Genomic DNA, 12,241 nt, shown 5'->3' with positions numbered 1-12,241 from the left:
GCCCATTTGTAAGGTCACACGTTGGGGGATGTTTATTGCACCATTGTTTGTACTAGCCAAGGGACCTTTGGTCAAATGGCCAAAGAGACACCTTATCAATATGGAAATGGCTGATTAAATTGCAATATATCCACATCATGAAACATTATGTGACCAGCAAAAAGAATGAAGTGCAACCCTCCCAGATGATTGGAAGGAATTTCCAAATTTGGACATCCTTCATGATGGATTTTATACTTTTATCAATCTGTTGATTAAGAAAATATATGATTACTGGGGTGCCTGAATGGCTCAGTCATTAAGCATCTGCCTTTGGCTCAGGTCATGATCCCAGGGTCCTGGGATCGAGCCCCGCATCGGGCTCCCTGCTCCGCGGGAAGCCTGCTTCTCCCTCTCCCACTCCCTCTGCTTGTGTTCCCTCTTTCACTGTGTCTCTCTCTGTCAAATAAATAAATAAAATCTTAAAAAAAAAACAAAAAAAGATAATATATGATTACCAAAAGACATTTTGGATTCCATTAGTTTTTAAACATATTCACATTTTATCAATCTCAATATTATCTATACACATTTGAAACATGGTAGCACATATGTTTGTGAGACATACTATTTATTTACTCTACATGCAAGGTTTAGTGTAGATACGAATTTATGGAAAATTGACTCTGTGGCCCCTAAAGAGTCAATGGTCCTCATGTTTGGAATGAATGAGCTGGACCATAGAAAGAACACATCTTATTATATAGAGTTGAATGCCAGTAAATATCTTAATTCTCCATGAGTGTTTGCATTTTAAGACATTGCACTTACTCATCTGATTACATCTTTGGTGTCTTTTTGGGCTGGTGCCAAAGGTGTGTGGGTGGTGCAAGAGGAGAGAGAAAGAAACTTCTCCATGGTACAGTTAATCACAATAGATGTAAAATCTGTCCCTGGCTTCCAGAGTGCGAAATTATAACTGATAATATTTACTGTTCTACTTCTCAAGCTACATGTAAAAGCAAATTCAGGAAAACCTTATGTGTTTTTTTTTTATAATGAAATATTCAAACCTAAAAAGAAAATGAAGAAAATTGTAACAAATACCTGTGTACCTGACACTGAGAGCAAATAATGCTAAAGTTTCATCCTATCAGACTTTTTTTTTTGGAGTCTTAGCTATTTTTTATTATTGTATAGCAATAGGTTCATCCTTTTATATTAGTAGACAAAGACATATTAGCTGCCTTTGAAAGGTAGCCTTATAGAAAGATATTCACTTGCCAACAAGCCTCAGATACCAGGTCTGTCATAATTTTTCTAAATCCAGACCATTTTTTCAGGCCAATTTTAGTGGACAAATGAAATTTCACAAACGGTAATATGTTAGTGATAGATGGATGTTTTTAAAAACACATGCTGACAAGGAGAAGATTTATTATGTCAAATATATTATAACTTCCTTCCTCTTCCTACCTCATTACAGTTTCCTCTTAGAAATGTCCCATTAAGGTTCTAGGATAAAAATGGATGACCAGGCGATGGTTTACACAACAGTGTTAATGTATTCAATGCCACTAAATTGTATACTCAAAGATGGCTGAACTGGTAAATGTTATGTTATGTATACTTTACCACAATTTTTAAAAATGGACTACTGGATGCAGAAGTAATAGATCCCTGTATAAGAAATAATAGATTATATACCAATAATATACCATACACTAACCAGAAATTTCATAGAGTTTCAAAGAAACCCCTCATCTAAAATATCACTCTTCCATCTCAGCCAGAGGCATGCAGCAATTCAAGGCTCCAGGTTAACTGAAAAATAAAAACAAAAAAAAAACGAAACAACAACCAACTGCTTAATCTTGTGTGGTTGGACTCAGATGAGTGGGAGTACACAGAGGTAGCTGATAAAAGAGCTGGTTGGAGAGAAAGAGAGAGAAGGAAGTGTTGATGCTGTCTCTCATTTATCAACCCCTCATGACCTATCAGACTTTTTAAAAGACACAAAATATTACAGAAACTGTTGCAGTCCCTTCACATCCCTTCCCAGTCTCTGCTCTATTTCAACTGCTTAGATGGCATTCTAATAAATTCTAGCAATCGTTTATCTTCCCGGAGTGTGGAGGACCCATCACACTTCCTCACAGGGACCTGAATAGCAAGAGCACAGCCATCATATTTCAAAGCAAGGGTGGATTGTTATGCTGCATTTTTCTCAGTCCCTCTTACAGAGAAGAAAGGGAGCTTCCTTGCTCAAATCAAAGGACAATGGTATGCATTTTCTCCACTCACTTTGTAGTGTAGCACAAAGCAAATAACTTCTGTGGAATGTAGATATTGCAGGGCTTCCATTAGCATTACACATGTGGGCCTTTTTGTTTTTGTGTTCTTGGTAAAAAAAGGAAAGAATAAATCAAATATCTTACTCAGACCGGGTCTACATTACATCATCACAGCCAGCTGAAATGCTGAGTGTTTATTTAATCATCTGGTTAGTAAATTATTCAGCTGGCTTTCAAAAACTGTTTAACATGGAAAATTTCAAATGTACAAAAAATATGGGCAATAGTATAATGAACGCTCTTGTGCAATTGCCAACTTCAACAATTATCCAATCATGACCATTTTCTCTCTAACCCTCATGAGGTGGGAAACCAAGGCCAAAGGAAATATTAAATATCCTTACTACTTACAGCCCACTGACAAGTCCTTGAAACAGGCAGAGTGACATTCCTCGAGGACCTCAGTTACCTCCATGTTAATACTTTGCTAAGGGCAAAAGGCAACCCTAGCCTGACACCCCAGGATCCTGTAAGTTTTCTTTAACATACAAAAATTCCTTTGGAAACTTCTTTTATCTCTGTCCCCAAGATATATGTTGGCAATCACCCCCCCAAACATATGACCCATCGATATACATCTGAAGGGTCTCATGACTAAAGTTTTACTGGACAGTAATAAATGACCTTTTCCTAATAACAGCTAGCCCCCTCAAGGTCCTGGAAACCTTGCTTCCAAAGTTCCTTCGAGACTTACACTATCCCTACCCCCCTCCCAACTTGAAAGTATGTAGTCAGCCACTCTTCATGACCCCAGTGCAGCTCTGCTTGCCCATGGGTCCTGTCCCTGTGTTTCAATGAAACCATCTTTTTGCGCCAGAGACACGTCAAGAATTCTTTCTTAGCCATCAGCTTCGAACCCCAACCATTTCATACATCACTACCTCTTCCACCCACCACTGTGTCATTATGAAGCAAATATCAAACACCGTGTAATTCCACCCATAAACATATCAGCATGAATCTTTAAAGGATAAGGATGTTTTTAAAAACATAATCACAAGAAAAATTATCACCCTTCAAATATTAACATTTTCTTAATATTATCAAATACCAAGCAGGGTCCAAATTTTTCTGATTGTCTCACTATTTTTTTTTTTTACAGTCTCTTTGCTTGAATTGGGTTATAAAGTCTGTATCTTGTCATTGGTTGACATATCTCTTCAAATCTCTTTTTATTCTTGTGACTTGTTATCATTGAAGAAACCAGGTCTTTTGTCCTGTGAAGTTTCCCATATGGGGATTTTGTTGATTGCGTCTTAGTAGGTTCCTGTAACATGTTTTCAGTCCCCTATATTTCTTGTAAGTTAGAAATTAGATCTAGAGGCTTGATTAGATTCAGGTTCAATTCACTATTTTGTTTCTGGACCAGATTTGACTGATTTTAAAAGTGGCATTGATGAAATCAGTGTATGCGTAAGTAAAGAGAATTGGGGAGAGAGGGAAGGGAATTTAATGAAAGAAAAAAATCCATTTTCTTTAGAATTATGGTCTTGTGAATTCTTCCTATATGAGAATTTGGTCTTATCTAATATCTTTCAAACTGATCAGATATTTTTGTATCTAGGACTTGACAGTGAGACATAATCAAGGACACAGTTGCCTCTGTGATGGATGTGAGAATGTGATCTTGAGCCAAGTACAATTTTTTGTCTTTAAACTCAGGTTCACAATGACCATTCCATAGCATTATTTGGGTGCTCAAATGGAAAACAATGATGAACATGGAGAAGAGTATAAATCTAAATGTCATAGTGCTGTGTATGGTGATTAACATAACATAATAAAATAAAAAAAAGTCATAGTGCTCATGGTGTGATATCCTTATCTAATGCAGAGGTAAACCTTGCATGGTCCTTTCCATCTGTAATAGGATATTGGAACAAGACAGCAGTGTTACAAAAATCAGATACAAAAGAGAATGGAAAACAAATACATATATGCAGTGTTTAATAAAGAAAATTTCAAGTACCTGTTCTTCAACAGTTGAACCCCCTTCACTTAGTTTGGGAATACAAAATGGTGAGGAAAGATTTTTGAAGAAGATATCTCTAAAGAATGATAGGCTGTACAGCATGTCTGTCATCTGGTGAAGGAGACTTGCAGGCAGCAACTTAAGGACATTAGATGTGACATCCCACCCCATTCCCCAGATGGCTGAGAGGCAGAGTGGAGTAGGTCTGACTTCTAACTTTGGAAACACAGATGCCAAGAGTCAAGTGAAGACTTCCTTGGTGGTAGAACCAGGAGAAAGTTGTTATGTTGGGAAGGAACTACGTGCTTCCCGGAACTTGTCCAGATATCTGAGTGACAGAAGGTCCCTGCATAGGGAAGTCGGAGGTGAACATGGAATTCTAGGTGCAGCAGAAAACATTTCAAGTCACAATCTAGAACTAAAGATGGATTTACATGGGGCAAGAAAGGAACCATAAAGAGAGATTACCAGAAAAGCAAATTTTTGTGAAACTCAGAAAAAAATTTACAAGAGAAATAATTAGCTTTATGTACCTGTCATGCCCAGAGGGCACACCTGAAAATCAGCTGGGATGCAGGTGTGAGGGGGTTACCATCTCTGAAATTAAAAATTTTAAATTAAAGGAAGTATGTCTTTGATGCTCTCTTCATAGCATCCCCATTATTATCCTTTACATTTGTGATGTTTTGCAGTTTCTATGTATTCTCTCTCTTTATCTCTCTCACATTCATTTCTTATAATTTTCCTGGCCAAGAGTAGACACTGTTTTCTCCACTTTATAAATGAGAAAAATGAGACCCAGAGGATTAACTGCTACCCAAGGTTTTATGTCTTTGATGTGATAAAGTTGGAGCAAGGATATAGGTCTTTTCACTTCTAGTCTGATATTCTGTATTTTGCCTTTTCACTAGGTTTGATTATTTAATTATAAATCTTCATTCCATTTAGTGATCTGCTCTCTCATGAGCACTCCTTTCATAGAGGGTTACACTGAAGAAATATTAGAACCTTAAAAATCTGATTCAGACTGTGGCTCAGGGATTGCTGCCAAATTTTTGCAAAGTACTTTTCAATAATTCATAATTCCTTAAACATGGAAACCCACTGCCTAAATATAGCATGAAAAAATGTGCTCTGGTGCTTAGTTAAGCCAAAAGTTGCATATTTAAATACATTAGATTTCTCCTTCTCCTCATATAAACACATCCAATGTCACCCATTTATTTGTACAGAATGCTTTAAAATAACCCTTACTGAAATATGCAGGTACTTGATTTACCACTTTGTGGGCTTGTCATATTTGTGCTACTTTAGAGTTTTGCAATTTCAGCACTCAGTGCTTTCTTTTTCTTTAGTTTGACAAGACTCTATCAAATACCTTGTTGTTAGAACCTTTGCCCAAGATCCTAGGGTGTCGAAGGAGAAAGTTAATGGTGGTCTCCAAGGAACGACCAATGGGAAGATGTCCATGCTATTGGAAACCCAGCTTTAACCAGCCAGGAAGGAACTTGAATTCCCCAGGTGTACTTCTTATCTGTAGAGGGGCTGTAACACTCCTGGCCAGTTTGGGCTCTGAGGGCCTCAGGGTGGATGAGGACAGGCTTTTGGATAGAGGGTATCAAAGTGTTAATAGAATTAATCTCTTTGATGTCAATGAGGGCCTATCCTGAGAAGGTGTCTTTATGGGAAGACCAAAGACTTTTCATTATTTCAAGTTTCTGGTCAAGTAAAAGCTCACAGAATCCGTAACTGGAGTTGGCCTTCCATCCTGGCTTAGAGTGTCTGTGGCTTGATTCCTATCCGATAACCAAGGCCTTAACTCCTGATCTCTATCCCTATACCTGTTCATGATAAATCTCAAGAGTGCTTTCTCTGCTCATCCTGCAGGTACAAAGTGGCCATATTTCTACCTGCTAGAAGTAATCATTCTCACCATATCTAAATCTCTCCCACGGGTTTCATTTCATTCTCAGGTCTCAATTTAAGTGGTACTTCTGCAGAACAAATTTTCTTGACCGCTCAATCTAGGCTAGTTGCCCCTCTTTTATTTCACAGACACCTGCATTGTTCCCCCCCACCTTATTACAGTTGTCAAAGTTTGCATCTATTGATTTGCTGGTCTTTTACTTTATTTCTGTCTCCCTTCCCCCACCCCATCAGATGTAAACTCTATTAAAGCAAGGGTCAGGCCTATCTTAACCACTGCTCTATCCCTGTTAGTTAATACAATGCCTGACCCATGGTAGGTGCTCAGTACGTATTTGTTGAATGAATTGTTGAATGAATTAATTCTTGAATTGTGTCCCACCTAAGTCTAGTCTGTTTGTCAACCTTCTATTGAATCCCACCCAACAAAACTTATGACAAAATGTAGTAACTAGTCATTTGAATTTATTCATGCTGGATATAAGGACATGGCTTATAGTGAATTCTCAACAAACGTTGAGTGAATGAATGAGTAGACCGAACTTAGCTGATTGAAATAGCAGAGTTTTATTCTACACACACAAGCTCTTTTATTGAAGCTGTTGCATTTAACAACAGTAACCAAGTAAGCAGGTCATTCCTTTTATGAACATACATTAGTTTTATTTGACAGAAAACCAGTACAACTTGAAAATGGCTGAGGCAGCCTTGGCAAGCATTTGAACCTGGAAAAATCTCTCTATTCACTCTCATTTATACCATGTAGCCACTTTCTTTAAGCAGATAATTTTTTAGAGGCATTTTTAATAATGCAACTTTTCCTTGTAAATTAATTATAAATTATATATTGGGATTTAAATATCTTCCTGCCTTGTCTTTAACCTTTGGATCTGCATAGCATGAAAGGATGCCTAGTCTGAACATAATGTTTCTGTCTTCTGATACAGGACGGGTATTTACCTTGCATGAGCTGAGCTACTTAAAAAGAAAGATTTTACTTGATTTTCTAGATCTTTCAATAAGAAATGCTAATGTCATTTCCATTGTACATCATACAAATCTGGTCTTTCTTATTTAATAGCTTAAAGTCATTTTTGTGAAGAACCACTATTTGTCACCAACCTCCATTGCTCACCTACTTCAAAACTACAAACTTTGCTTATTCCCATATACTCTGCATAAACATTCCCAGGGGAGTCCCATACCTCTTTGTTCACAGCAGTAACAGCTTCCTTTCAGCTATTTTTCTTGCTTGTATCTCTCATGCCACAAAAGTTAGTCAATACTACAAAGAGAGTTGTGATCCAAGAATCTCTGGGAGAGGGATGCCTGTGCGCCACAGTCAGTTAAGCATTTGCCTTTGGCTCAGGTCATGATCCCAGGGTCCTGAGATAGAGTCCCGGGTCCTGGGATCGAGTCCTGCATCCGGGCTCCTTGCTCAGCAGGGAACCTGCTTCTCCCTCTGCCTGCCACTTCCCTTGCTTGTGCTCTCTCTCTCTCTCCCTCTCTCTTTCTCTGACAAATAAATAAAATCTTAAAAAAAAAAAGAAGAATCTCTGAGAGAAACTCTAGAATTCAAAAGATTGCTATAGGATTATGTTATCCTAATCTAGGTCCTGGAAGAAGGACATAAAAAGAGCACATACCATTTAATTCTCCCACTCAAGCACACTGTTCATACTGAAAACTGAAAAACCTTGTCTAGGGGCTCTTCAAGCTCTTACTTCATGGTACTTACCATTTGCTCACTCTGCTATTCCTTCTCTTGGGCTTACTAGTTTTCTGTACCACTCACTTAAGCTCTGTTTCTTGGTTTCTCCTTTCTGCCTGCTGATCTATAATGATCACCCCGTTTTCTACTTATTTCAATTTTGACCCCTGAATTTACCTGTGGAACATGACTTCTGTCCTCCATTTCACTCATGGTGACAATGGAAAGAGGAAATCTATCTCCAGGTTCCTAGCCCAGACAGCTCTGTCTCCTGTCAGATCCCATCAGATGTGGTTGGGAAATTGGGGAGTTGTGTAGGGTCTTAGGAAGGGTTTGCTGGAAGAAAGACTGCTGAGAAAATGAAGAGGAGGAAAGGCATTCCAGAAAGAGAGGTAAGAACAAAGGCAAGAAAATGTGAAATAAATAAGACACTTGGGAAGTTCAAAGTGTTTATTTTGGGCTGAATGTAGAGAGAATATGATAAAGTTCTAAGATACAAAGTCAGAAAGGTAGGCAGGACTGAAAGATCTATATACGCATAACTACAATAGCAGGTTTTACATAACAAAGTGCCCTGTGTGAGGTGGGAATGCTCAATGCTCCAGGAGTTTATAGAGGTTGCTTATGACCAAGATGATTAGGAAAAACACATAGAGCAACTGATATTTGAAACTGAGCCTTAATTTAAGGATATGCAAGATTTTTATATCAGGGATTAAAAGAAAAGGATAGGAAGAGAAGAATTTGCATTGAAGAATGAACAGTGACCAATATTGGGTATAGCTGGGCATTTTGAAAAGGACATGCCTTTTAATATGCTAACACATTTTTTGGCCTGAAACCAAAACTGTCTAATTCACATATTTTCTTTAACCTCAGTAGTGCATCATCTTTATCTTTTTGACAGACACTACCATTTTGTTCTTTGCGTTCTTTATTTATGCAAATGCATTATCTCCTTTGGGCTTTAAATTCTTTATGGGCAGGGAATTTGTCTCACTCAACTTTGTATCCCCCAACAAAGGCAAGCTTGACCATAGCATGCACACAACAGGGCCCAATAGCTATCTCTTGAATGTATAAATAAAGACCCAGGGTCTTCTTCATTTATTACTATTGTTTAGACAGCCCCTTTTCAACTCCATGCAAACACTGATTTTTGGTTGGAGGAGAAAGTGTTGGATTAGGGGCCAGGAGATCCAAGTCCCAAATGTAGGCCGTACTAATCCAGTGTGCAATATTGACTCTAAACCTCATTGATCTAGATTGTTTTTCCTAACACTTTAGCCAAAAAGAACTAATTTTGAGTCATTTGTTCACCAATTTTTATTTTTGTTTATATAGTTGTGGCTATTCATTTTGCGATAACTAACTATGCCTGCCAAACCGAGTCTTTGGATTGAAGTGGAGTAAGTGATATGACATGGATATTAAGGACCCGCTAAGGTCATTGGGAGCAATGTAATGGCATAGAAATATAAAATCTCCACTCTGCTTTTTTGAAACATTTAAAATAGTTGATAGAACTCTAAGAGTCTGAGGACTATAATTGGTAACACTGAACTAGATGGTCCCTCCTGACTCTAGTATAGATTTTTTTTTTCTTTTAAAGATTTTATTTATTTATTTGTCAGAGAAAGAGAGAGAGAGAGAGCACAAGCAGTGGGAGCAGCAGGCAGAGGGAGCGGGGAGCCTGATGTGGGACTCGATCCCAGGATTCTGGGATCATGACCTGAGCTGAAGGCAGACACTTAACTGAGTGAGCCACCCAGGCGTCCCAGTATATAATGTTTTCTGCAGTGATTTCCCCAGCTTGATTAAGGAGGACTGCATACTACAGCATGATTTCAGAATCCTCTTATTTCCTCTAAAATTATCGTAAGACATATATTTAAGTATTTTAAAGTGAATATGAAATAAACATAATCTGCTTTTAACCATTTGGAGGAACTAGGCACTACTGTTTGAGAAAATTATAGACTTCCCCGAATGGTAAGGAAGCCCAGGATAAGAATGATTGTTAGCAGCACTTGTTTAAACCATGTAAAGCCTGTCAAGGAAGACTGGATACAAGAGACTTTTTTTTTAAAGTTTTTTTTTTTTTCTGTCTAAAATTATAAATAGGCAAGCCAGGCTAGCAATTGTTCTAGCTCATCTAGGATTCCTTCTCAGTCCTTCCTTCGCTCTAGGCTCCTTTTTCATGTCAGTCAATGCCCCCCATGTTACAGTAACCCCTGAGAGGAAGTTGAATGTGCTTCTCTTTGCAGCACAAATTTCCACTTCTGTCAGAAGACAAGTAGAACAAATTGGGTTACAACAGAGAATGACATTAAGGTGTCAGTGGAATAAGTTCTTATTTAGTTTTATTAGCTGCCTTAGAAAGTGCAAACTTCAATAGCCATATACACTCTCCTGGGCAACAGTAAGTCTCTCTTGTGTTTTATTTTTAGCCTTGACAAGAAAGCTGTCTTTGCCAGTTTGCCTCAAAACAGATGATGGATGTAATATTTATCCTCAAGGAAAGTTGTAGCCAGAGTAACAATAACCTGTATTTATATAATGCTTTTACATATTTTATATCATTTGATTTTTGTAGCAACTATGCAAGACAAATTGGCATTACTTCTTCTAAATGAGGAACCTGAAGCTCATAGGGGTTGATTGTCCAGTTTAAGGTCACACAAGTGAGTCGTAGAGAGCCAGGATTTGAATTCATATCTGTTTATCACCAGTACCCATGATTTTCCTCTCCAAGATGTTGTTTTAAGATCTGTTATTATTGGGGCACCTGGATGGCTCAGTTGGTTAAGCATCTGCTTTTGGCTCAGGTCATGATCCTGGGGTCCTGGGATGGAGCCCGGTGATGGGCTTTCTGCTTAGTGGGGAGCCTGCTTCTCCCTCTCTCTCTGCCTACCGCTCCCCCTGCTGGGCTCTCTCTCTTTGTCAAATAAATAAATAAAATCTTAAAAAAAAAAATCTATTATTCTTTACTCCAGGGGCAGGAAGGATTCGCCTGCATGGTACACAGCTTAGGTGCCCCATAGGCATATGCCCTGCATAAGCATTGAACCACAGTGAACAAAGGAAATCGTACTGCCTGAAAAGTGTCATTAGGTTTAGGGGAGCTGGCAAAGGGACAAATAAAACTATTAACTCAGTTTTAAAGAGGCAATGAATATTAGTGGAGGCAGAGTTGAGGCAAAATCATTGAAGGAATAGTGTTTATTTCATAAATACAAATGACCCATATGAAAATTATTCAAGTTTAATAGCTTAGAAATGCAAATATAGCAAAATGAGAAGCAAATTAATCCCATCAAAATGGCAAAGATTCTTAAAAAGTGATAAGATGCAGTTTTGTTAAGAATGAAGGGAAATGAACCTCTCATAATTGCTTTGGGGTTATAAATTGGTGCCGCTGACAGAAGGGCAATTTGGCATATTTATAAACAACCAGAGAAGTATGCATTATCATATAATGTCTGGCTTCCTGTGCTAGGTATTCTGCTAGGTGGTAGGAATATGATGGTAAGCAAGATATTGCCTCTGCCTTTTTGACAGAGGAGACAAGCACCTAAGCAAATACAATAATGTGATTATTTCATGAAGAGTATATAAGAGATATTCTTATTTTGCAATAATGGTACATGTATATGTGTAGAATATTAAATATACTAAAAAAACAAAGCTTAATGGTATTTGTCTCATCTTTATATTGTAGAATTATGAGATATTTCTTTTCTTTTTTCATATTTAAATATTTTTCAAACACTCCTTTAATATGAATGACTAGAATAATAATATGAAGTCACAAATTCTTGCCTTTTGTACTAGCCATGAAAATCAATCAGTTCATGAGTCAATAAGAATCAGACCTGTTGGCATATTAAAATGTAGAATTTTATGCCCGGCATACTTTAGACAAGTTTTTGTGTACCCATCTGAGATCTAAATCATCTCTTACTCAGTTCTTCTTTCTTGTACTGCATTCGAGTGTCTGGGTTGCTGGTATTCAGACCTAATTACCATTATTGGTTTCCAATACAATTTATCACTGGGACAGGAGTTTAACCTTGAACTTAAGCTCAATTGGCTAATGCCCTAGCTCTCCCTGGGGAAGTTGGTCACCAGGACTCCAAACGGCTGACTGAATATTTCTAGGTACATCTCTATGAATACTTGAGAAACTCTTAGGGCTTAGGGTCTAGAGGTTTTTCAGAGCATTCTGTTGCCATGTTCTTTCACCTCCTGCATTAAACTCAAGTTGGTTCTTGCTTCTAGGCTTGGAGATTTGGATTT

This window comes from Leptonychotes weddellii, chromosome 2 (genome assembly GCF_054177405.1).
Source record: "Leptonychotes weddellii isolate Sample4059 chromosome 2, ASM5417740v2, whole genome shotgun sequence".
In the NCBI taxonomy this organism is placed as follows: Eukaryota; Metazoa; Chordata; class Mammalia; order Carnivora; family Phocidae; genus Leptonychotes; species Leptonychotes weddellii.
The sequence above is the reverse complement of the archived record's forward strand: the minus strand, read 5'-3'. Positions refer to the sequence as shown.